Below are 27,744 nucleotides of genomic sequence, written 5' to 3' on the forward strand. Positions count from 1 at the left end.
TCATGTCTTCTCAATAGGGGTGCAATCTTGCCCGTGTTGAAAATTGGTTCTGGGGAGCAGGGTAAAAAAGTCTTAAATAATGTTTGTAGTTACTAACATTAAAGGTGCAAAAAGGCCACATTACATAAGGAGATATATAGTGTACCTGTGACATAATTTATCTGAAATAGGCGTGGGGAGGGAGAGTAACGAGGAAAGGAAAGGGTGAGGAACGCTTTTCTAGGAGTGTCATTGTATTTTCTCTAAGTTTGCAAACCCTTGAAGCAGTTGTTTTGGTTTGGCCCCACGAACTTTCCTCTTGGCTCCACCTACCCACCCTTCTGGAGTGTGGGAATGGCTCTGCTTCTTCTGAGGCCTCAGAGGGGCTCTTTAAAGCACACAGAGTTCTCCTGGGTTCCTTTGATTCAAAATACTTCAGTCATCTGATCCGCGTCAGTTACTTCCCTAAGCTTTCAAACATGTTCCTTAAAATTAGTGTTTGAATTTTTTCAATTCTCCCTTTTCTTTTCTGAACTCCATTCAGTTTCTAAACCCACATTATCATTTCTCTACCAACTGCCATTCATAGTTAGATACACTGCAGACTACAGAACCATATTTTATTTATTTACATTTTTATTCATTTCAGAGAGGACAGGAGAGGGAGAGAGAGAAACATCAATGATGAGAGAGAATCATTGATTGGCTGCCTCTTGCAGGCCCCACACTGGGGACTGAGCCCGTAACCCAGGCATGTGTCCTTGACTGGAATCGAACCCGGGACCCTTCAGTCTACAGGCTGATGCTCTAGCCTAGGGGTGTCAAACTCAATCAGAGAAGGGGCCAAAATCTAAAATCCAGCCTAAATCGCGGGCCGAATGGTTTGCTGAACAGTCATAAACTGTCATTGTAATGGAAACGCAGCGGAGTGCAGTGATGACAGCGCGGTGCGGGCCACATTGCAAGGCCTGGCGGGACGGATTTGGCCCGCGGGCCTTGTGTTTGACACATGTGCTCTAGCCACTGATCCAAACAAGCTAGGGCCAGAACCGTATTTTATTTTTAAATATATTTTATTAATTTTTTATAGAGCGGAAGGGAGAGAGATAGAACGTCGATGAGAGAGAAACATTGACCAGCTGCCTCCTATACACCCCTACCGGGGATGTGCCCGCAACCAATGTACATGCCCCTGACCGGAATCGAACCTGGGACCTTTCAGTCCACAGACAGACGCTCTACCACTGAGCCAAACCGGTTTCAGCCAGAACCGTATTTTAAAAGGACACCCATCCAACACCAAAAATGATCTTAAATTCACTCCTAAAATTTATGATAGTGTGTTATACTTCTATGTAGATAGCTTGGGTTATTTGTTTAATACCTGATATTAGGAAAGACTTCAGTTATTCTTTTCCTCTTTAATGCTTAGAAATATTTCAATGTTTTTACCAAACTATTTTAACCAAAGTTCTGAAATTACCCTCTTGCCCTCCTGTGCCAGCCCTGGAATCAATGGGAGTATATTCATGTACTAGAAGTTCAAAGCCACACTAGTTTCTCTTGCTCACATTGACCGCATAGTCTCTTTCCTAATTCTATAGTCCAGCATTTAGTGATATCTAGCAGGCCACAGTCATATGTTAGTATAGTCATGCTTTGCTTTTACCTCTTCCTTTTTATTTTTTCTACCTCTCATATTTGGGGTGAGACTGTCTGGGTCTTTGTGCTAATTATCTCATGAAGGTCACTTTTGGCAGTAGCCAATACACGGCCATGATGAGTCTTATTTCCAAGCTAAGGGGTTTGAAATCCTCCTCTTAAGGCAAGTGTTCCTTTCCCTCAGATAAACCCAATTCCTAATGAAAGAAATCCGTCTGGACTGTTACCCCATCTAAAATGGCCAAACTACTCAAACACTGTGGGCATGCTAAATATCCCTGCAACTAAGGAGTTAATCATACCACCACAGGAATAATTTGTTAATGAAAACACACCCTCTTACATGGTACCTGGTGACCAAGGCTTTGTGTGAGGTGTGTGGTGGGGAGATCCCGGGTTTGTCATGGTGCTTTCCTATATATGCCTTCCCAGTTAATGGAATGCCAGCTAAACTGGTGGAGAAGGCTGGGATGAACAAATCTCAAAATAAAGAGGAAGGTGCTACTAACAATCATGTAATGGAGACAAATAATTTGGGTGTCTTTCCTAATTACTGTAAGAATCTGTCAGAATTTCTGACTCATCTTTCATTCAGGAAATAAAAAGCATGTAAGCTTTATATAAAGCAAACATTGCTAAGACACAGAAAAAATGGCCTGTCCGGTGTGGTTCAGTGGTTGACCTATGAACTGGTCAAGGTTTATCCTGGGTTGCAGGCTAGGTCCCCAGTAGGGGGTGAGCAGAAAGCAGCTGATGGATGATTCTCTCTCATAATTTTGTTGATGTTAATCTTCACTCAAGGATAATTTTTCCATTGAATTTTAGAGAGAGAGGAAGGAGTGGGAGAGACACAAAGAGAGAAACATTGATGTGAGAGAGACACATCAATTGGTTGCCTCCCACACATGCTCTGACCATGATTGGGGATCAAGGCTGCAATGGAGTTACCTGTCCTTGACTGGAATCAAACCTGGCACCCTTCAGTCTGTGGGCTGATGCTCTATCCACTGAGCCAAATCAGCTAAGGTTCTCTCTTATCATTGATGTTTCTCTCTCTCTCTTTCCTCCTTCCTCTCTCTGAAATCAATAAAAAAATTTAGTAAGAAAAAGAAATAGAAAAACATCCCTGACCTCAGAGAGATTACAATCTTCCATAGGATATTATTTGGACAAATAACTAAGAAAGTAAAAATAATATTATTTACAGCATCAGGGTACATGTCTGAATTATAAGTGAATGGACAAAAGATTTAAAATACGAGGTACATGAGCTCAGCTAGATGTAGCATTCAGGCTGAGCCTTGAATGAGATGCAGAATTTTAGTGGTCGAGGCTCAGTTAAGGTAAGGTGTGTGGTGGGGAGATCCTGGGTTTGTCATGGTGCCTTCTGTGAGTGATAAGCAAGGCTGAGAAATCAGGAGAGGCAGAAAACAGGAAAGTGTTTTTGCCAAAAAATACATTCCAACCAAAATGTGGCTGGTAAAGTTTTTAAAAATGTGCAGAGTGGAACAAAGGGAAAACTATGTGAGGTGAGTAAATACGTGTAAGTAAGGACTACAAAAAAAGGATGTGACTCAAAAGTTGAAGATGCTAAACACTGGATTAGAATTTTGTGTAGCCATATGAAAAATGAGTCACAGACGGCAGTGACTAATCACTATGTACATGCAAAATATACAAAAAGTGAAATATGGCAGAAATTTCAATTAGTGCTAGCCAGGATACAGAGTATTCATCCATCCTATTTACTAAGCACCTTCTAGGTGACAGCACCTGTCCTTTGTATGAATTGCTACATCTAATCAGAACAATGATCTCTCCAGGTAGGCTTTATGAACTCCATTACATACGAGGAAACCAGCTCAGAGAAACTGAATAATGTGAATCAGTTGGCACTCCTACTGTGCAGAGCCAGAGTTTGATACAGCTTTTCCTATCTTTTAAAAAATATATATATCTTTGTTGATTTCAGACAGAAAGGGAGGAGAGAGATAGAAATATCAATGATGAGAGAGAATAATTGATCAACTGCCTCCTGCATGCCCCCTACTGGGGATCAAGCCTGCAATTTGGGCATGTGCCCTGACCAGGAATCTAACCGTGACCTCCTGGTTCATAGATAACACTCAACCACACTGACCAGGCTCAGCTTTTCCTATAATGAGGTAGGCTCTTTACCCCATGCCAATCTAGGGTGATTTATATTTTAAGATAACTTAAATGAATTCAAGGATGCCTCTAGAGTAATTTTTACCCTTGTTGGCTGCAATATGCTTTCTTAAGTGATCCAGGGCTGGAGATACAGCCAGTCTTTGAAAGTGTGATATACGTAGCCCATGGCCACCACATTCCGTGAATGAGAATAGCTGATGAGCGGAAGTAAAATGTCCATTAGGTTCAGCTCTTTATTAGTCATTTACTAGAGATCAGTGGCAAGAACAGGAGTTTGGGAAACATGTGGCCCTGATTCCAAGTTTCAATTCTGCTACACACTAGTTACACAAAAAACTCTGGACAGGAGACTTTACTTCCTTGACCTCAGTTTTTTTCATACAGTCACAATACATTTATGTAGGGAGAAAAAGAGGGAGCTTTGGATGGTGGAAAAGTCCATTATTATGGCTAAAAGGGCTTGGCCTTCTTCAAGCATTAATGGTCTTGGGCAAGTCACAAACTCTAAGCCTTTTCCTCTGTGAAATGTGGATGGCATCATTTACCTAAAGGGTTTGCTGTAAGAGTCTGAGATAATGTATGTCATGTACTTAGAGCAGCTGACTATATTACAGTACTATATGACATCATTAACACAATATTTGGCAAAATACTTATAAGTTTCCACCCCCTTTATTTTAACTTGGGCTTCATTATAATGCTACTAGTGGCCAGGTGCATGTATTTGTGCACATTGAAACAAAATTAATTAGAAGAAATATTTTAATATCATTATTCACCCTTTCTCTATAATAGAAGTGTCAACCAAATTCACAATTGTCAATGACAGATGGAAACTCACATGTGCAATGGGTACCTGAGAGAGCTTTATATGTATCAAGCATATGCAAGTCAACTTAGCCTTTTATAGATATAGATTAAACTTGCTTAATTAAACCTACTTTCTAATTTAGCTAAACTTTTTGGAGCCCATTGAAGCACCCCAACTTCTCTTTCAGGTAACTGTCAGCAACATAGCAATAAATATCAACATGAAGTAAATTATTATTGTAGATCATGCAGGGAGAACAAAGGGTAAAATATTTAACTGCAGCAGTGTTTGACTATATTCTGCACAGTGAGAAAACCTGAAGTCATTTTCAAGGTCCACCACTTCTTCTTTTCAGTTGGGTCAAGTTTCTAAGCTTTCTAAATCTGTTTTCTGGCTAATGAAAATAAAATAGGATTCCACTAGTCTCCAATCTACATACTCCAGGACTTCTGTGGGGATCAAATGAGATGAGGCAGGGGAAAATGCTTCATAGACATTTGGTTACAGTGTAAAATGTTTCCACCTGGCTATAAAGCAACTCTTGTTCCTGGGTTGAAGAAACTGCAAGGAGGCTAGTCGCTAGGGAGAGGAAGCTGGGTGTTGCTATGTGACATCATTACCCAGACTGTCACTTGGCATACTAGCCATTTATATATATAGATTGGTAAGTATAACTGAAAAATACTATAGACTATTAAAAATCATAATTACAATTTGGTAAAAACTGGATACCGTAAAACTTAAAATATTGCTAACTTTGTATTCTTTTTAAACGATAAACTGATAAGCTTCATTTAAGTGGAAAATGATTCATTCTTTTCTCTTAAATTGTCTCTTACATTTTCTTCACTAAAAGCATTCCCTTCCTAAAAACACATTAAGTAAATTGAAGTGCTTAGTTGAGAAATAAGAAATTAGTACCATTAACAAAGGCTCGGAAAACTCTATTAATAAGGAAACTGTTACACATGCTGATATGATTGTTGTGTTCATGGGCCCCATCTGTGGTCAACATCTCTTCTGTGAACCTAAAAAAATATCCATCCTTGCAGCTACTGCCCACTTTCTCCCCAAAAGCAAGCCAACAACCTCTCCTAGAGAGTGTTTAAGTTAATGACTCCAAAGTAAAGCAAATCAGTTACACCCTTGCCCTTCCCTATTTAACCGAGTTACAGGAATGCAAACATCACAGATTCGTGGTATACATCTGTTATCTATGTCTATACATCCGACACAAGGCTTATGAATCTGAGCAAATTTTGTGCAGTTCAGCTTTCATTTTGGTTTTACACAAATAATTTTTAAAAGACAGAGAATGTATACACCGATAAAGCTCATTGATGCTGGCGATTTCAGTGCTGTGCTCATCGAGAGGGTGACCACCACGCTTCCTCCTCTAGCATCTAGTAGATGGCATTTGGAATGGCTTGTGTATGAAGCCTCGGTGCATACCTTAGGAAACTACTACAGCACGCCAGTCCCGAATGTGCATTTCCTACATCACAGGGGCCTTGTGAGGCGTGCGTGCGTGTGTGTGTGTGTGTGTGTGTGGGGTGTGTGTGTGTGTGTGTGTGTGTGTGTGTGTGTGTGTTTAAAAAACAGGGCTGCCATTTTCTTTACCTATTCCTCCCCCACCAGGCTTCGTTAAATGGGGTCATTCAAGCCTCCCTCTGCCAAATGCCAGCACTCCCATAAAGATGGATTTATTTTTTATTTTTTTATTTTTTACTTTAAAGGAAATAGGGACTTGAAAGTGTCTCCTAACTGGTTTGCTGGGAGTTTTAAGAATTTGAAACCAAGTGAAGTTTGGTCCTCACACTGAACTATCGGTCCTCGGACGTGGGCTGGGTGTCTGCGACCTGGAGGAACTGGGATGTGATGTACACGGGCCGGCGCGGGGTGGGGGAGGGAAGAACTAACGGGCCGAGGGAGACAAGAGAGAAATTAGCGTCTCCAGAGCACATCCTACAGTTCCTGAGTTGCTCCCTCCATCCCTCACTACCTCGTTTTTGGGAACCGGCTGGAAAGGGGAAGACCAACGAGCATGAGTTGGGTTCCAGGCAGCCGCCCTGGCCTCCACCGCGGGCCTAGGCAGACACCTGGCTGGTGGGGCCTGGGGCCGGCTCGGTCCTCCCTCCCCTCGGGTCCCCAGGGGGGCGGCGGCGTCACGCTCTCGGCCCCTTCGGAGCCCTTCGCATTCCTCTGCGCCCCGCGTGTTCACTTCGGGGGCGCGGGGGTGGCCAGGGGACAGCGGACCAGAAGTGGCAAGCCCTGGGGTCTCCGGGATTTTTAAGGTAGCCAAGCACCTCGACCGCCCCCCGGCCGTGGCCCCGTTCCCTGCGGTCCACCCCCACCCCACCCCCCAAGTCCGCAGAACCTGCCGCGGCCGCGCCGCGCTTGGCGCCAGGCTGGGGGCCCGCGCCCGGAAGCGGGGATGGGTGGGGTGGCTGGGCTGGCGGGTCCCTGAGCCCCAGCGGCGCAGGGAGGGCTCCGGGGACCACCAGGGGCCAGCGGCCGCGCTCTGCCTGCCCCGGGGCCGGGGGCCGGAGCCGGGGACAGGCAGGCAGGGAGCGGGGCGGTGAGCGCCGGCGCCGCGCACCTAGCGGACCGAGCGCGCTCCTCCGCGGCCGCCCCTCTCCATCCTCCGCGTCCCGCCCTTACCTCCGCGCGGTGTCCCCGGGGCCGGGCTCAGCGGCGGCCGGCGGCGGCGGCGGCGGGGTCGCCCTGGAGGCCGCAGCTCATGGCTCGTAGCGCCCGGAGCACTGCGGCCGCGGCCACGGCGGCGCCTTCTTCCTCGTCCTCTTCGCGGGCTCCGAGCCGGGACGCAGCGGACGCCCCTGCCCCGCGGTCCTCTTCTCCGCCCGCCTCCTCCTCAACCTCCTCCTCCTCCTCCGCCCGCCTCCCGCCTCCTCGGCGCGGACCGAGCCGCCCCCAGCGCCGCCCCGCGCGCAGCCCGGCCCGCGGCAGCCAGCGCCGCCCAGCGCCTGGCCCCGGGGCCGCCGCCGCCGCCCCCCCCCCCCCCCCCGCCCCGGTGCCGGCCCCCCTGTGACGCAGGCCTCCTGCCGCCCGGGGACTTCCTCCCCCGGGAGACCACCCCGCGCCCGCGGCCGGCCCCCGGAGAGGGTGCCCCCCGCTGCCGGCACCTCCTTCAGACCGCGGGGACCCACCCCTCCCCCGCGTCCCCCAGCCCGGCCGCGCGGGCCCCTGGTCCGCCCACCTGGCGGCTCTCCCCAGGGACTCCCCGCTTACACCCCCCCCCCCCCCCCAATCCCTAACAAAGCGCGGAAACCCCCGGCCTTCTCTGCGCGCAGCCTCCGCGCCGCACCGCAGCTCCTCTCCGGGTGGTTAGAGGTGGCACCACCCCTGAGAAGAGCCCTGATGGGAGCTCCCGGGAAGGACCCGGGCACTCGGTCACGGTAGAGCTAATTTTTTATTATTATTTCTCCCCCCACCCATCGGAACCCACGGGTGGACGTGGTCGTGGAACGCATAGAGGCAGACGCCAAAGAGGAGGGCGAAAGCTCATTTGCCTGGACCAGGAAGCCCATCAGCCCTTTGACACTCGAGTCTCCTCTCTGGCAGGAACCCCCTTGTTGTGGGACACTGACAGCCCCCCTTCCCACCCCCCATCTCCCAGCAGCAGGTTCCCGGGACGCTGACATGGAATGTGCCGCCTACGATTTTCGTGGGGTGCATCAAGGGGTGGGCCGTGCTGGTCCAAACCACCTGTTGTTTAAGAGTATGGGGGGGAGGGGGAGGGGTTTTTTTCTTATTGATCGGCACCATTTTTATTTTTTTCTCCACCCTCCCTTACCCAATTTCAGGATGAAAACGCAAACTCTTGTCTTCTGTACGGAATATCTGTCCAATGAAAAAAATGCACAGACAAGATTACTAAGGAATACAGTCTTCTGGGATGCTTGATCAATACCAGCTATTCTACAAGCACCTCAAGTTAAACCATTGCTCTGTCCAGCAGCCAGGAAAAGACCGATGTATGTGAATAGAACAATTAATAGACAACTAACAGTCTTCCGCTGGTTGGTTTCTTCTTTCGTAGCAAACCTTAAGAAAGCAGGCACCTCCTCTTACCCCATTTCTATTTCCAAGGCAGAATGGACATTTGCCCAAAATTGTTCTCATGGGCTTTATTTGCTTCCCCCAGCTAACCTGGCAAACTCCTACACGTTTGCAATTCCAGTACTGTGTTGGGGTTTCCCCTCTCAGAAGACTCCCTTACGCCCTTTTAGCCCTTAAGAGAGGGCTCCAACGCCAGCCTTAATGAACCTAGATCAAGACAAAAATCTAGAGTGGGAACTTCTTTCTAAATAAGCAGGTGGAAAAGTTCCTGGAGAGTTCCTAAGGAAAAGGCAGAGGCTGACTCTAGACATTTGCTAAAAAAAATTTTGAATACGTTGGAAGCCATCAGGTACTCTCAGAGGTAGGATCAGCTCTTAAATGTATTTAAGTGCTCCGTGAGGCAAGTACTAAGGGCTCGGACCTCGTGGGGTGGGCCTTATCCTGCAAGTGCTTCCAAAGCGCACCTCTCCTTCTTTACCACAGGCACCCAGACCTCAAGCGTAAGCATCCCTCAATTGTTGCATCTCTACCCAGTTTCAAGGAACCTTTCAGCCTGAGACTTTGGACTCAGATGAACCAGGAATACTACTCTTCCTGTGTAAACATAAAGAACTAACTACTTTTTTTTTTTAAATTATCCGTTAGATACTATCGATACGTAGGCTCTATGGCATAGGGTATTATGAGAATTAGATAACATACTTAAAGCAGCAAGAACAGTGCCAAACACTTTATAAATACTCACCTAATAGACAACTAATTAGTTTATAAGACACTTTGTAAATACTCATAACATCACCTAAGGTAGCTGTTATGTACCATTACTACTCTTGATGGCCGTGGAAGCAAAGGGGCTGGGTACAGCAACAAGGTTTGGAAATGGCATATGAACCCCACAACTTTGAGTCTCCCTACTTCCCCCCTTCACTTGCTTAATGGTAACACTTTTGTCTACTCTGTGCCTGCTTTCTAATAGGGTGAACTGGATAGTTCTACGTGAGGTCAAGTGATGCACATACACACTGAAGTCTGAGAGGCACTAGACTGAAAACTACTATGTGATACTGCTTAGGTCACGTTAAAAAGCAATTTTAGCATGTAAACCTCAAGTCTAGTCACCTTACCTCAGTCAACCTAACGCAAGTCAACATTCACACATATCAAGCCCCCAGTAAGGTGCCAGGCGAATCATCAATCATTAGCCAACTTCTATGAATGCTGGACCCTGAGAGTCTCAAAGCATAAAGCTTATTCCCTGGTTTCAAGGTGTTCAAGAGCATGGCAGAGGGGACCCAGCAGGTACATGAGCCACATAAGCCATTTCAAACTAAATGTAATTGAAATTTAGAGAAATGAGAGTGCACTTGAGTTAGGTGTCTGTATACGGTAGAGCCACCATCTTGACCTTTCACTGGTTACTAAACTCTTCAGTCCCAAGTTTGACATTCTAGATGGGCTTCCAGAATGAGTTCCCACACTTAGACTCCACATAGTTACAAGTTAGCCACGTCCTGGCTGGCAATGGGAATAAGCAGATTTTTCTGGGCAGTGCAGGGCCATAGTAAGGGATTTAGAACAATACACAGTGATCAGCTGGAATCCTGGGTCTACAACTCACTAGGCAGATGACACTGAGCTTCCTAATCTTTGAATCCCAGTTCTCCATCTGTCTATGGGGACATCCATACCTACTTTTTAAGATTCTAGAAAACATATTTGCAACCCTTCTAGAGGGTCCTGGGGAAATGGTAATTGTATTACATTGTTTGTTAGCTACAATGCGGGCTGGGTTGTATCATTCCTTGAAGGCATATTTCAAAAGTAGTCTTTGCTGAAACCAGTTTGGCTCAGTGGATAGAGCATTGACCTGTGGACTGAGAGGTCCCAGGTTTGATTCCAGTCAAGGGCATGTACATTGGTTGTTGGCACATCCCCAGTAGGGGGTGTGCAGGAGGCAGCTGCTTGATGTTTCTAGCTCTCTATCCCTCTTCCGTCCTGTCTGTAAAAATCAATAAAAAATATATATTTTTTAAAAAGTAGTTTTTTCTGTGACGCCTCTGCAGGCTCCAGACCAGTGTAATTTCCCTTCCTTGTGCGCCCACAGCACTTGCTTTTGAACCTCTATTTTGACAGTTAACCATGGTGTGCTGCCCTTTACCGCTAGGTTTTTGCTTTACTGCTTTATTTTTATTCACTTCAGTGTCCATGCCTCACATAGAGCCTGGTTAAATGTAGGAAGAGTGAGTTTTAAAGTGTATTGATTCTGATTTCAGTAAAACTTGTATTGAACTAAAACTCTAGAACCCTCATGAATGAAACCTTTAGCTCATAGAGAGTTTATATTAAAATGAATTATTATGTACATGTCTGCGTAAGCCTTGCTTTCTCGGTGCTGGGCTTTTTCTTTAAGACCGCTGCCTTCTTTGTTTTGCATTTGATTTCAGTTGATCTTGCCTAGTAATAGTGAAAGTAAAGTCTAAATTCTAAACCAAAACCACCAGCATTCTCTGACTACCCTATGCATATCTGCTCCGCAGACCATTTCTGAGCTTTGTGGGAAGGATTCCTAGCTAACAGAAAGTATTGTTGTGTTAAGTTTCAATTGTTAACACTGTTGCAGCCACTAGTACTTTCTGAATTAAGAGCTGCAAGATAAAACCACCTTTGGCAATAATTTTGAAATCCTTAACTCTATGCCATCAAAAATGCTAGGGCAAGGAGAATTCAACCTCCCTTAGAAAATTATCCTGTGAGACAGTTGCCCAAGAGGTGATGTGCTGAGAACCTAAAAATAGAATACCACAAAACTTTAGGTCAAATTCTGCTAAAATCAGACCTTGATATTACATAATCCCCCCTTCAACACACACACACACACACACACTAGAAGTGGTTGGTCCCACTAACTTGTGAGATATTATTTGGAAATAATAATAATGAGTAAGCACTTATTAGGTACACATATGTGCTAAGTATGTTCTAGCTTTATATATCTTGTTTATTCACCATAGGCAGTGTTATTTTCTCCTATCCACAGAGCAGAAAACCTAGGCACATAATAATCAAGTAACTAGCCAAAAGTCAGGTTACCAAGGAATGAAAGAGTTAGGATTTGGAACCAGGTAAATCTAATTTTAGAGTTCTCATGCTTACCTCCTACTCAATCACATAGCAAAGGTATATATATTTTTAAATCGAATCCATCAAGTATATTCAGTAAGGTGAGTGATTTTTTTCCTGTAGTTTTTAAAATTGCATTTATTCATACTTTTCCCAATAGAGTGGTTACACCCTACGTGTGCTTTCATAAGGTGATTTTACAGCTCAGCGTTAACTGAAAAGCATTTTATGATTAAAAACAAACTTCTTAATGAAAGATCATGAACAGTCTGTGGCTCTGACTTTAGGTAACATGAAGTATACCAGGCAGAAAGCTTCATTCTTAGAATTATTGTTTAGATGGGCTAATGATAAATAAGTCACCTTGTAGATATATGCAGTATAAGTTTAAAATAAAAAATGAGTTTGACATTCTCAGCAAATACCACTGCTATCACTAATATTTGCTTGCAGCCATTAAGCATGAACAGTTGCTGAATTAAGAACTTTCATATATTATTAAACTCATTAATTAAATCTACAAATGACTGACTCTAGCCATGAACTGAATTATTCTAATGATAATGAAATGCTCTTAAGGGACTTAGCACTTGCTTATTTATTAAAAAATAAATTAAAATACATCTCCCAAGGAAGGTAACTCATTTTTCACAGGACTCAAAATTTCCAGCCATTTCTTAATACCATATCCTATTGTGCATAATGTATCATAGAACATTCAGATCCAATTTAGCATCGACTTGCTTCAAATTTCAGTGACATCAGTCCTGACAAAGCACATAATTTCAAGTCTAAGGAATTGTACTTTTCCTTTGACTGAGAAACTTCTCTTTTTCCGAGGCATACAGATCAACGATGGCTCAAGAAACCTTATCATAGTAGTGAAATTGAAGATGCTATTGTTACTCACATGACTCGCTTTGGAAAAGTATCATGGACGCTGCTTTGTATACTTAGAAAATGCTATCACCATGCCCAGAGGCTCTCTTCTTAAAGATACCACCCCATAGTGACACAAGATGCATTTTCTGGAGTTCATTTATTAATTTCTTAAATTTACTCTGGGGGGTGTGGGGCAACCAAGAAGGAAGGCCTGGTTTGCCTTTTCAGTATCAATGACAATGATCCGTGATAGTCACTTTTATTGCTATTTGTGAAAAGATCATACACTGGGATTAATGAAACCTGGGTTCCAGGTGTGGCTCTGCCGCTGACTACCTTTGGGACTTTAGGACAGTTTCTTAAGATCTTTGGATGCTCAGTCTCCTTATCTAAAATGAAGGGGTTTAAATGGGCGATTTCTTAGGACTTGTTCAGTGCTAAGACTTTTCACATCAATCTTAAAATGATCCATTTTGATCTTTCCCAGATTTCAATCAGTAATGGATAAAGTCACCTAGAAGCAGGAAGACGCCCATTCCTGCTATCTTTGGGAAATCTGTCTCACGCAGAACAGACTAGGCAGGCAACATCCTCCTAAAGCACCTCGGTCTTCCACCTTCCAGGGAGATAGAGCCATTCCTCCGCGGAGACCTTTCTAAGCAGCTCTCCATAGAGCTCTGCCTTTTAAACACCCCAAGAAATAGGGGTCCTGTGGTCAAATTCATTTGGGAATTGCTATACCTTCTTAGAGATCCACAGTGCTTAGTAACATGCTTTGTGCTCTGAGAAGTCCTGCATTAAAAACACTCGTTCACTTGGCTGAACGTAGCATTTTTCTAACTTCATTTGGTGATAGAACTCAGAAAAGAATACCTGAATTGTTATTCTAGAGTTAAAAACCACAAAAACTTCATAAGACATTTTTTTTCATAAAGAGAAGGAGATGATATGCCCTATTAACTCACTTAATGAATGCCTACCAAGATAAGCCTTGTGGAAGATGTTTTCTGCAGCTATTTTCCTTACATCAGCAATAATGGAGTGCCTGTCATTTCTAATAGGACAAGAGCATCCATTCTCACTGTATTAGTGTAGCACTATTTTTTTTTTTACACTAGGGTATATTCCTTTGCATTTACATATTCTTATTAGTCTCTGGGTCCTTTGACATCCTTTTAGAAATAGTTAAAGTTAATGTAAGACAAACATACCTGAGCACTCAAAGGGCTGGCATAGCATAGTTTATTTATTAGTGACTGCCGGGAGACACCACTCCACAAAGTCTAGTATTTCCACACATCTCTCTCACACACAGTGAGCGAGGCACTGCAGGGCTTGAGAGCAAAGGGCAAGCATACTTACTGTCCAGTATGATAATGTTTCTAAGGCAAAGCACAGCATATTTACACTGATAAAAACTTCACATTCCCTAATCTCATGGTTCCTCTAACTCAGCCTATGGCTACTGTGTGGAGGCTCCAGGAACCCACACAAAAAAATGCTGATACTCTGGCTACTGCTATTTCTGTGAGCAACACACTTTCTTTCATCTCTGATTCAGGGGTTTTATGTCTTCTGCCAGTATCCAGGAAACTGTAACAGGCTAGTCTTTTAGCTTGCAAGGAATAAAGCTGTAGACCTTTCACAGTTTTTGGTAGTAACTTGCCTTTTCCTCCCTGTGAATTGAACGTTGGTGGAATAACTTTTTATCTTCAGGGTTTCTCCTTCCCTGGATCATTCCTGGTCTTGTGAGTATTCCCTCCTACAAGTGCTTCTCTGGACTTGTTCAAGTGCTTAGAGCCACCCATCCCTGTTTCTGAGGAACATTTAATAGAGGCGTAGTCTTAGTGATGCACTTTGATTATGGAATATCAAAGAAAGGCACTATGAATTTCTTTCCAGCATGATAGCATTTCATTAAAATGATGACAAAATAACCCAGCGAGTATGGCTCAGTGGTTGAGTGTTAACCCATGAACCAAGAGGTCACGGTTCAATCCCCAGTCAAGGCACATGCTCAGGTTTCATCTCAGTCCCCAGTGGGGGTGGGGAATGTGTGCAGGAGGCAGCCAATAAATGATTCTCTCTCATCATTGATGTTTCCTTCTCTCTAAAATCAATAAAAAATATTTTTAAAAAATGATTACAAAATATTTTATAATTATCATTTTTCCCCAAAGAAATTTAAACATTAGTTCTCAAGGGAAATGAAGTAACATCTTACAGTAAAAAATCGATATGTGGGAGTGGGGGAAGTACTTCTGAGTTAATGATAATGATTGCTTCCAAAAACAATGTAGGAAGAGGAAAAGACTAGAGTTCAGATAAGATAAATTGCTTCATGTGACCAAAGGGAGAATGATTTTACCACAAAATGAAAACAACTGTGGTTACATTTAGAAGAAAGAAAACATCCAGACTTCTTGAATGTCAACAATATTCTTCAGCTTGTAAAATGCTCCAGACAGCAGTCTATTTACTTCTGATCTGATGTCATTTCATATTAACCGATTTCATGGGCAAATCCCAAACTCAGAATTATGCTTTCTATAATTATGCTATGGATCCATTGCTTTGAAACAGACATTTTCTGCTTGAAAGGATTTCAGGGACTTTTGAATATAGCAGTAAGCAGGTTGGGAGCTTCCTGGTCTGGAGATTTGAAGAGGTAGGCTGCTAACTTGCAACAGTGATTTGGATGTCATAATAGAGTAGTAAATTAACATTTGTTGAGTGCTCTATGCAAGGTGTGGTTGAAAGCATGTTACTTGTATTATGTTGTTAAACCTTTGTAACAGCACTATGAAGTAAATAGATCACTGCTTCCACTTCACAGGTGAGGAGTTTGAGGCACAGGTTGATAACTTACCCAAGGTCATGCTGCTAGGAAGTGGCAGAGCCATGAATGGAATGCAGGCGATCTGGCTCCAAAGCCCACACTCTTACCACTATCTGTCTGCCGTATAACATCAGAATTTTTTAAACTGCTAGAAAATGTGTCTCTCTCCCCCCCGCCCCCTCCCCCATGGAATGTTTAAGGGAAATAAACTTCAATTTTCTTGCTTCTTTGGAATTTTATCTCTAGACTATTATCTTCTAAGATATAATGTTCTGTTCTTCACTTCCTTATAAGGAATCTATTGCAGGACCATTAAGTATGAATTATGTTGATCAGAAACTCATGTTGACTGAGAAGATGAATATTGTGCTGCTCATTTTGAGTAGTGAGACACTCCAGTGGAATGACCCATCATTATGACGTGCACTGACTACCAGGGTCCAGATGCTCAATGCAGGAGCTGCCCCCTGGTGGTTAGTGTGCTCCCACAGGGAGAGTGCTACTCAGCCAGAAGCTGGGCTCACAGCTGGTGAGTGCAGCAGCAGTGGTGGGACCCTCTCCCGCCTCCTGCAGGGAGACGGTAAGGAGCAAAGGGTCCTGGACTGCAAGAGCCCCAGACTGAAAGAGGCATGTCTGACTGCCAGCTGACAGGCCTAAGCCAGCAGGCAGACATCCCCTAAGGCACATGTGTCAAACACAAGGCCCGCGGGCCAAATCCGTCCCGCCAGGCCTTGCAATGTGGCCCGCACCGCGCTGTCATCACTGCACTCCGCCGCGTTTCCATCACAATGACAGTTTATGACTGTTCAGTAAACCATTCAGCCAGCGATTTAGGCTGGATTTTGGATTTTGGCCCCTTCTCTGATTGAGTTCGACACCCCTACCCTAAGGGATCCCGTACTGAGTACTGAGAGGGGGCAGGTCAGGCTGAGGGACCCTCCCCTCCAGTGCACGAATTTCATGCACCGGGCCTCTAGTCTAAAATAAACGATGATGCTTGGTGTTTATCTTTAAGTCTATATCCAGAGAAGGAAAAAGCAACAATTTTTTAATGTTATCAGTTCTTTCCTTGGGCAAACTAAGTAAGTTTTCATGCTCAGGAATGGTATTATTACCTACAATTGCCTACAAATCACCTACAATTGCCAGTCCTCAAATGGCCACATTGTGACCATGTCTAGACTAACAATCACATCACAATGCCTTTCCTATGATCAGACTGACAGCTTATACAAGCCAATCTCCCAAGAAGCATGCAGGTGGGAAAGAGTGGGCGGGACTTCTGAGGGCTTTCATGGGAAAGGAACGTGAAAATCTTGGCTTGACTATTACTTAGAATGATGAGGAAATCATTTACTATGCAGAATTGGTAGATTGCTGCCCAGCCTCTGAAACTCCAAAATGATTTCTGAAAACTAGTGATAGGAAGGTTTCATGTAACACTATGTAATGCTAGATCTGTTCAGTGTTCTGGCCACTGAAGACAAATGGATGGGACTAGTTTGGGATGCAAGGGCAAGGTGCACTTCTACATCTGCTGCCACCATTCATAAGAAAATGAAGGGATCGGCATGGTCTTTGCTGAGCAATTTTTTGTGGAGATTGGTGGGTATTTTTTTTTCTTCCTGTCAAGGCCTTGAAGAACTAAGGAACATATTGAGTGGAATGTTTTGCTTCTCTACATCTCAAATCTAGAGGTTTAAGAGAAGTAAGTATGAATCTGTCTCCTACTCTTCATGAGACCTCAAGTAGCTGTACAGAAATATCATAATTCTTAGTTAAAAGGATTTTCATTTATCTGGATTTTAACCTTATTGCATGTTTTTATAACTTATATGATAACTGAATGCCTATGTATTCAAAGTTTTTGTGGGCTTCTTTCCCCTCCCCTCCCCACTTTTCTAAATGTTGGACTTGTTTACTGAGGGGACACTCTAATCAAATTCTCACCTGCCTTTGGTGGCTTGTTGCTCTTTCCTACCTCCTTAATTTTGTGCATACTTTCATGTCACTGTCCAATTTCTCTTATTTCCCTTTTCTTATCTCTCCTCTCTCCTCTAACTTGCTTCAGTCTTTAAATGTCCCATGCAAAGCTTATCTCCATGAAATTTTTCTGATACTTTCATTACTGTAAACTCTTACAGTAATTAATCATCTTTTTAACTTCAATAACTGTGAGAACTTACTTAAGTTACTAACCTCTATGAGCCTCTGTTTATCCACAAGTAAATGAGGATATTATAGTACCTACTTTATAGTATGGTCTTGAGAATTAGATCATTTAATACATGTACCTTAGTACAGTTCCTGATATGTCATAAACATGCAATAACTTTTTAAAAATATATTTTTTATAATAAATCTTTATTGTTCAGATTATTACAGGTGTTCCTCTTGTTTTCCCCCATAGCTCCTCTCCACCTGATTCCCCACCCTACCCCATACCCTTACCCCCTACCACTATCTTCATCCATAGGTGTACTATTTTTGTCCAATCTCTTCCTGCACCCTCAGATCTCCTTCCCTTTGAGAATTGTCAGTCCAATTCCTTTCGATGTCCCTGATTCTATTATATTCACCAGTCCATTCTGTTATTCAGATTTTTTATTCACTTGATTTTTAGATTCACTTGTTGGTAGGTATGTATTTGATATATTTATGTTGTTCATAATTTTTACCTTTACCTTTTTCTTCTTTGTCCTCTTCTTTGTCCCCTTCAGCATTTCATGTAATCCTGGTTTGGTGGTGATGAACTTCTTTTGCTTTTTCTTGTCTGTGAAGCTCTTTATCTGCCTTTAAATTCTGAATGATAGCTTTGCTGGATAGAGTAATCTTGGTTGTAGGTTGTTGCTGTTCATCACTTTGAATATTTCTTGCCATTCCCTTCTGGCCTGCATAGTTTCTGTTGAGAAATCAGCTGACAGTCCTATGGGTACTCCCTTGTAGGAAACTAACTGTTTTTCCTCTTTCTGCTTTCAAGATTCTCTCTTTGTCTTTTGCCCTTGGCATTTTAATTATGATGTGTCTTGGTGTGGTTCTCTTTGGCTTCCTCTTGTTTGGGGTTCTGTGCACTTCCTGTACTTTTAAGTATATTTCTTTCACCAGGTAGGGAAAGTTTTCTGTCATTATTTCTTCCAATAAGCCTTCAATATCCTGCTCTCTCTCTTCTTCTGGCACCCCCCCAAATCCAGATGTTGGTACGATTAAAACCATTCCAGAGGCTCCTTACACTATCCTCACACTTTTGGATTCTTCTTTCTGCCTCTCTGGTTGGGTGTTTTTTGCTTTCTCATATTCCAGATATTTGGTTTGACTCTTGGGGTACATTGATCTACAATTGAGTTTCTGTAATTCTTTATTTCAGACAGTGTATGCTTAATTTCTAACTGGTCCTTTCCCATTTTTTTTTTTTTTTTGCATTCTCATTAAGGTCCTTGAAGGTCTCTTCAAGTTTCTCAGTGGTTTTTAGAAGATTCTTGAGTAATCTTATAAATGTGATTCTAAACTCTATGTCGTTCAGTAGTTTACTTTCCTCCATCTCTCCCATTTGTGACATGCTTCTGTGTCTCTGCATTTTGGCTGCCTCCCTGTGTTGACAGAGTGGCTTTGTGTGGTAGGTGACCTATATGGGCCAGTAGCTCAGCTTCTCCAATCACCCGAGGTGGTCGCTCTTGGTACACCCCTTTGTGGGCTGAGTCCTTTGTGGGCTGAGTGCAAAGCCTTGGTGTAGTTAAGTCTTAATTGCTGTTGGTACATTGGGAGGAATTGACCTCCAGGCCAATTGGCTGTGAGGACCCGCTGTGTTTATAATGGAAGAACTGCTATACTGGAGACACGCTTATGGGGGCAGAACTTGTTTCCAGTGAGGCTTCAGTGCTCACTAAGTCGGCCTCCCAAAAGTGTTCTTATGGATGTGAGGAGTTGAAATCTGGTGTCACACACTGACCACTAGATACAGTGGCTTCTGGATCTCCAATTGGGTGCAATTCTGAGGCCACCCTGCGGGAGCTACAGTGATAACCATAGTCCTCTCCTCCCTGCTTGGAGCTTGACGGCTTTGGAGCTGTCTGCACCAGATTACAAGTTTGCTAGGTTATACTGCAATAGAGAAGGCCATTCATTTGCAAAAGCCACTGCTTAAAGCTTGGGTGTGCTGTACGGGGTGAAATCTCAAGGGCATGGCAAACAGCGATGGCTGCCAGTCAGCTGATTCTGTCTCTTTGACCATGTCCCCATGTCTCACACTCCAACACAGCAAACAATTATTCTTGCATGCAGTTGTGCAAGCAAGCCACCCTCACTTTCCAACCTGATGGCAGACAGTCCAGCTTCTCCCCAGAAACTGGATTTCAGAGAGACTGGGAGCTTGTCTCTCTTCGGCTTGAAGAAAGCAACACCCTCTGCCAGCCAGGATCTGCCACCAGCCCGTATTGCATGAGCGTACCAGTACCTCAGTTTTCCAGCTATTGTGCCCTGAATGCTCTTTTCGCTTTCAGTCTAGTTGTAGAACTTCCACTCAGCAGCTCTCCTGTGGTTCTGGAAATTGTTGTGCACGGCAACAGTTTAGTTGTTTACCTACGCCACCATCTTGGATCTTGTCCGCAATAAATTTAATTAATATTAAATAGCTACTTGTATCTCCTTTTTTTCAGTTGTTATCTTATTTATTTTAAAAAATCTTTATTGTTGAGCGTATTAAAGATGCACCTTCTTCCCCCCCCTTGCCCCCCCCCCCCCCCCCCGTAGCTCTCCTTCACCCTGTTCTTGCCCCACCCCAGGCTTTTATCACCCTATTGTCTGTGTCTATAGGTAATGCATATATGAATATAAGATCTTTGGTTAATCTCTTTCCCTCCCCCCTTCCCTCTGAGATTTGTTATTTTGGTCCATGTTTCCAAGCCTCTGATTCATTTTATTCACCAGTTTATTTTGTTCATTGAATTTTGTTTTTTAGATTCAGTTGTTGATATATATTGATTTATTGCCATTTTATTGTTCATTCTTTTTATCTTTTTTTTTCTTTTCTTTGTCTTCTTCCTCTTCTTAAAGAATTTCCTTCAACATTTCATGTAATACTGGTTTGGTGTTGATTACCTCCTTCAGTTTTTTCTTATCTGTGAAGCACTTTATCTGACCTTCAATTCTGAATGATAGCTTTGTTGGGCAGAGTAATCTTGGTTGTAGGTCCTTGCTATTCATCACTTTAACTATTTCTAGCCACTCCCATTTGGCCTGCAAAGTTTCTGTTGAGAAATCAGCTGACAGTTGTATGAACTCTCCCTTGTAGGTAACTAATTGCTTTCCTCTTGTTGCTTTTAAGGTTCTCTCTTTGTCTTTAATCCGTGGCATTTTAATTATGATTTGTCTTGGTGTGGGCCTTTTTAGGTTCCTTTTATGTGGGACTCTCTGTGCTTTCTGGACTTGTAAGTCTATTTCTTTCACCAGGTAGGGAAAGTTATCTGTCATTATTTCTCTCTTTAAAAAAAAAAAAAATACTTTATTGATTTTTTTACAGAGAGGAAGGGAGAAGGATAGAGAGTTAGAAACATCGATGAGAGAGAATCATCGATCAGCTACCTACTGCACACCCCCTACTGGGGATGTGCCCGCAACCCAGTTACATGCCCTTGACTGGAATTGAACCCAGGACCCTTCAGTCCACAGGCTGATGCTGTATCCACTGAGCCAAACCAGTTTCAGCTGTCATTATTTCTTCAAATAGGTTTTCAACATCTTACTCTCTCTCTATTCTTCTTCTGGCACCCTCATAAGGTGAATGTTTGTCCCAGAGCCTCCTTACACTATCTTCATAGTTTTGGATTATTTTTTTATTTTTGTTCCTCTGATTGGGTGTTTTTTGCTTCCTCATATCCCAAGTCATTGATTTGTTTCTCAGAATCCTCTACTCTACTGTTTAATCCATGTAAATGATTCTTTATTTCAGTTAGTGTATGCTTAATTTCTGACTTGTCCTTTTTCATGTCTTTGAAATTCTCACTAAGATCCTTGAAAGTCTCACTAAGACTCTTAAAGCTCTCATTAAGACCCCTGAGCAATCTTATATCCATTGTTTTGAACTCTATATCCAGTAGTTTGTTTGCTTCTATTTCTTTCATTTGTGACATGTTTCTTTGTCTCCATATTTTGGCTGCTTCCTTGTGTTTGTTTCTATGTATTAAGTAGAGCTGCTATGTCTCCCAGAATTGGTAGAGTGCCACTGTGTAGTAGGTATCCTATAGGGCCCAATGGCTCAGTCTCCTCAATTACCTGAGCTGGGCAATCTAGGTGTACCCCTGTGTGGGCTGTGTGCACAGTCTCGTTGTAGTTGAGCTTTGATTGCTGTTGGCATCACTGGGAGGAATTGACCTCCAGGCCAATTGGCTGTGATGACCAGCTTTGACTATCATGGGAGAGCAGGAGACACCCTATGGAATAGGACTTGCTTTAGTGGGACTTTGGTGCTCACTGAGTCTGTCCCTTGAGTGTGTCACTTGTGGATGTGTAGAGTTGTAATCTGGTATTGTCACTGGCTTTGGGGGCTCCCAGGAGGTGCAAAGTTAGTCACAGCCTAGGGCCACCTGGCAGGGGCCACAGAGAGATCTGAAGATGGCTGCTACTTGTATTTGGCTTGCAAGTGCCCAGGCAGGCCCAGCTGTAAAACAAGGCAGGCTGGTGCCAGTGCTGGATCTTGGGCCTCTTTTTGGCAGCTATGGAACACACTGATGTCAGCTGCTACTTGTTTAAGATATTTTAGGAGAGGCTGAAGCCTGAACCATTCATATGGAAAAACTGCTACAAACAACTTGGGTGGGACTGCAAATTGGGTGACTCTCAGAGTCATCAGGGTGGAGCAAACAGTGTGGGCTGTTGGAAACTTAAGATATGGCTGCCAGTCAGCCCTTGAATAGGGGAAGTCCCAGCAAAGGAACAATGACCCCTGCAAGCACCCTGTGTGGGGGAAAGCTGCCCCCAAGTTCCTGTCCCAATGCCAGACAATCCAGTTCCTCCCCAAATGTCCCAAGTTCCTTTCAAGCCGCCACCCCAGCATTGGAGCCCAGAGGGATTGAGTCAGAGTAAGTCCATGTACTGGCCCTTTAAGAGGAATTCCCTGGGTCTCCAGCAGCCTCTGGAGACTTAGCCACAATCTCTACTGGTTTTTACGAAGTTATGGGAAATTATCTTCTCAGTACTGGAACCCTGGGCTGGGGGTCTAGGGTGGGACTTGGACCTCTTGCTCCTCACGGGAGGCCTCCACAGCTGAGATATACCTTCTTATTAAAAACACACCGCATGTGGGTGTTGGACAAGCCCGTTTGTGCCTCTGCCCTCCCTACAGTCTCCATGTACTTTGGTCTTTACTTCTCTAGTTGTAGTACTTCCATTCAGCCAGATTGCAGGCACTTCTGAATGATGGTTCTCTATTTTAGTAGTTTTGATGTGGCTGTGGGAGGCAGCAAGTACTGGTGTTTACCTACACTGCCATCTTCAGCTCTATCTACTTCTTAACACTTTACATTTTTTTCTTATTTTTCACATACTTAAGGTTAAAAAAATATTTATTGATTTATTTATTTTAATATAATGTCAAAAGAGGAGACCATTCTTCAAGATTTTTAAAAGGATATTGACAAACATGAAGGGTTGCCAATTTTTTTAAAAACCAATCCAATTATACAAAAACCCTGGGTCCATCACATCCACAACAACCAGGAGGCTTGACCAATTGGAGGTCAGTCCTGCAGTTAGTGCTGGGTTGCCATGGCGACCCAGTGCTGACTGCTATGGCTGCAGGCACAGTGACCCAACTGACTGTTGAAGGGGCTGCAAATCAGGCCCAGAGAGAGGCCTAAAGAGAGAAGCAGGGTCTGATCCATAGCCTCTGTGGCAGCAGTTGATCAATACTTGGCCTGGTCAGCAGCCGCACCTCCATTTCTCTCCAGGCCTCCACTGGGGCAACCAGGCCAGCAGGGGAGAGAAGTTGGGGGCCATCAGGCCAGTAGGGGAGGGCAGTTGTGGGTGAAATCAGGCTGGCAGGGGAGGGACATTGGGGGTGAGATCAGGCTGGCAGGGTAGGGCAGTTGGGGGCAAGATCAGGCTGGTGGGGAGGATAGTTGGCGGGGGGGACCAGGCCTGCAGGAGAGGGCATTTGGGGGGGGGGGTGCAAGCCTGAAGGGGATGGCAGTTGGGGGCCATCAGGCTGTCAGGGTAGGGAAGTTGAGGGTGAGATCAGGCCAGTGGGGTGGGTAAATGGGGGCATCCAGGCTGCCAGGGAAGGGCAGTTGGGGGTGATCAGGCTGGCAGGTGAGCAGTTAGGTGTTAATCAGACTGGCAGGGAAGCAGTTAGGGGATGATCAGGCTGGCAGGCAGAAGCATTTAGGGGCAATTAGACAGGCGAGTGGTTAGGAAGTAGTAGTCCCAGGTTGTGAGAGGGATGTCCGACTGCTGGTTTAGGCTGGATCCCTTCAGGCTTGGCTGAGGGACCCCCCTCCCCAGGTGCATGAATTTCATGCACTTAGCCTCTAGTATCTTATAACTTGATATATAACAATTTTAAGTAAACATATTGAGTTCTTATTGCCTGAATAAACTGTATATAATTTTTTACTATTTCATTTCTATTTCTATTTAACATATACATAATACATTAAAATAATCTTAATTTATCTCCCCCACCAGAAAAATTTAAACCTATGAAATTATTTTTGAAAAGGGTACACATTGAGAATTCTGAAATTACTTTTATTAACTGAAATCTGCTTGCTGGAAGAAATAGCCAGTTTTAACACTGCAGTATTACAAGTTGTCTTTTACACAGGACTTACATTGCCCAGCCCCTTCACCAATCTGTGCTCTACAAGGGGAGAAAGGAACTTGTACTCAAAAGTGAACAAATTTCAAAAGGCTGTTTGAAAGGTACAAAAACAAAAGAGAATATTTTCAAACAGAATTAGGTCTTTCATTTGAACAGGGGAGCCAACATTTTTGTTCAGAAGTACCAATGGGAATATGGCATTACCATAGGACAGGAATCCCAGAGTTTGTTCAAGAGATAAAATATTAAGAACTTTAATGTTAGTTGAGTTTTTATTTTTTTAAATGCAAGTTCTATTCATCACAGAGGAGCCACTTTATCAATATTTCTTGGATGTTTTTAGAAAGGAGCTGAACTCTTCAAGTAGTTTTAACTTCTTTTTTTTAAAATATATTTTATTGATATTTTACAGAGAGGAAGGGAGAGAGATAGAGAGCTAGAAACGTCGATGAGAAAGAAACATCGACCAGCTGCCTCTTGCACACCCCCAACCGGGGATGTGCCCGCAACCAAGGTACATGCCCTTGACCAGAATCGAACCTGGGACCTTTCAGTCCGCAGACCAACGCTCTACCACTGAGCCAAACCGGTTTCGGCTAGTTTTAACTTCTTGACCCATTGTGTAGTAGTTTGTAATTGACACAACACTTTAAATAAGTTGAATTCTTCCTTTAAAATCTCTCTCAAATCCTCCTTTTCCATTTCCACTTATGCTCCCCTGGTCTAGCTCTCACTTTGTGGTTACATAGTGTTACTGCTTCTTCCCAATCTTCCTCTGGCTTAGCTTCATCCAGACCACCCTCTAATTCATCCCCCAAAAGTACTGCTGTCAGCACATACATTATAAATGGCTGGCTCACAGCAGCTGCTCAATAAACAATCATTTCAGCTTGCTTTAAGTGACAATTCCCCCCCACCCCCCAACACACACACACACACAAAATAAAGCATAAAGTTAAGATCCATGATGATTTTTTAAAATATATTTTATTGATTTTTTACAGAGAGGAGGGGAGAGGGATAGAGAGCTAGAAACATCGTTGAGAGAGAAACATGGACCAGCTGCCTCTTGCACACCCCCTACCGGGGATGTGCCCGCAACCAATGTACATGCCCTTGACCGGAATCGAACCTGAGATCTTTCAGTCTGCAGACCAATGCTTTACCACTGAGCCAAACCGGTTTCGGCCCATGATGATTTTTAAATGATAATAGGAGACCATGGTGTGGTAAAATATATCTTTGTCCTGATTTCTGGTACAGAGCTCTTATGTTTGGAATTTTCCGACTGATGGTGGTGTCTTTGTTAAGTTAATGAGGTGACTCAAGTGGACCTCCGGATAACTTCAGGAGTGGGGGATGGACATCAGAAAGACCAACCATGTGAGTAGAGTGTTGGAACTTTGGGTCAACCTGACTCTGTAGGGAAGAAGGGTTGGGGACTGGAGATTGAGTTCAATCATGTGGCCAACGATTTGATCAACCATGTCTGTGTAATGAAACACCAATGAAAACTCTGGATACTGAGGCTCAGTGGAGCTTCTTGGTTGGTGAACTCATAAATGTGCCCATAGTGCAATATGCCCTGACTCCATTGGGAGAGGGTGCAGAGCTCTGTGTTCCTTTTAGACCTGGCCCTAGGCATCCCATTTGGCTGCTCTTGAGTTGCATCATTTATAATAAAGCAATGATCACAAATATAGCATTGTCTTGAGCTCTGTAAGTCATTCTAGTAAATTATTAAGTCTGAGGGCACTGTGGAACCCTCAAATTTATAGCCAGTTGGCCAGAAATGTGAGTGGCCTGGGGACCTCCCAAGATGTGTGGCTGGCATCTGAAGCAGGGCAGTCCTGTGGAGCTCTTCACCCTTAACCTATGGAGTCTGCACCAACCCTAGATAATCAGTGTCAGAAATGGGTTGGGGTAAAAACAGAGCAGAGACATACTGAGTAGTTATTACTGGAATCTACAGAAATAGATCAAATCACAAAAGCATGATTTCATATATTATAACAAATAGACTGATTTACTATAAGTCTCCCAAGCACCATCCTATATAATAAAAGGCTAATATGCAAATTGTCCCAATGGTGGGTGTTTGACCGACCAGGAGTTAGATGTGTGCCGACCACCAAGGGGTGGGCAGCCTGGGGGAAGGGAGGCCCCAGCTGGCAGCCACTAGGGACCCTAGCTGTGAATGAATTTTGTGTGCTGGGCCTCTAGTAAAATGATAATACCACTTCCTCTAATTTGGCTTATATGCAACCTGTCAGAATGGCCTCATGCCAATGAATGATGCCTGTGTGTCATCTGAAGACAAGAGTAGTCTAAATATTTTGATTAGCCTAGGGCAGTGGTCAGCAAACTCATCAGTCAACAGAGCCAAATATCAACAGTACCAAGATTGAAATTTCTTTTGAGAGCCACATTTTTTAAACTTAAACTTCTTCTAATGCCACTTCTTCAAAATAGACTCTACCAGGCCGTGGTATTTGGTGGAAGAGCCACACTCAAAGGACCAAAGAGCTGCATGTGGCTCGTGAGCTGCAGTTTGCTGATCACAGGCCTAGGGCAAAGCATTTGGGGTGCGTTGTGACCCATGGTCTTAATTTCAGAAGGCTCTACCAATAGTTTATTTTGGCAAAAGATAATATGTGTCCTTCTCCACTTAGTTTCTTTGAAAAACATTCCACCTAAGCAAGGCAACTAATTCTAAATAAAGAGTTACAAGTTGTGTGCAAAGATTTGGAATCTTCTGCACTGTCTGCATCCTTGGTAGCAATTCTGAGAAGAATTGAGCTGCTAGCACTGGTCATACTGGTTATGGGAGGGAAGAGGGCTTTGTCTATTGCTCACCAAGCTGTCTGTTTTCCAATGTTGTCAGTAAAACATAGCAGCAGAGAGAAAGAAAAGAGAGTCCACAAGGATTTGAGTACTTATTGTCCACCAGGCTTGGTGTGAGAGCTTTAACTTGTTAGCTTATTTCATTCTCATAACCTTCCTGAGGAGAAGGTTGTCTTCATTCCCAACAGACACTCAAACCATGGTTCTGAGGCCTCAGAACTAGTAAGCTAGAGAACAAGCAGTAGCACTGAGGGCCATATCATTCCAAATGGAAACTCTACGCTCAACTTTACTGCTGCATGTCTAGGTCTGGGCCTCGTGTTGGCATGCCCTAATCACGGTCTGGGTTCAGAAAGCAGAAAAAAGTTCTCTTTCCTCTTAATTTTTTTTTGGGGGGTGGCCTATGTTGGGTACTCAACGTAGGGTAGAGTAAGCTACTGAACCCATTTTCCCAAGACAAGTCAGAGATTGCCACTGTCAAGGCAACCCTGACATCTTTCCCCCTGGCATTCTCTCTGTTAGGCAAATTGGTGTTAATTATGG

The 27,744-nt window shown here is 43.7% G+C and overlaps 1 protein-coding gene across 2 annotated transcripts in view; it reads right to left on the minus strand.

The window, feature by feature from the left end:
- LRRC8C (leucine rich repeat containing 8 VRAC subunit C) overlaps positions 1-27,744 on the minus strand; it is a 131,102-nt gene that overhangs the window by 72,084 nt on the left and 31,274 nt on the right. Inside the window, exon 1 of one of the 2 annotated variants that reach the window (XM_045584363.1) lies at positions 7,286-7,496. The exons of the other annotated variant lie outside the window; for it this stretch is intronic. The gene's annotated coding sequence lies outside the window, so the exon portion shown is untranslated. Of the gene's footprint in view, positions 1-7,285; positions 7,497-27,744 lie in introns of those variants that run through there. 2 annotated transcript variants of the gene reach the window in all.

The sequence above is a fragment of the Pipistrellus kuhlii genome, unplaced genomic scaffold (assembly GCF_014108245.1).
Source record: "Pipistrellus kuhlii isolate mPipKuh1 unplaced genomic scaffold, mPipKuh1.p scaffold_m20_p_2, whole genome shotgun sequence".
NCBI lineage: Eukaryota > Metazoa > Chordata > Mammalia > Chiroptera > Vespertilionidae > Pipistrellus > Pipistrellus kuhlii.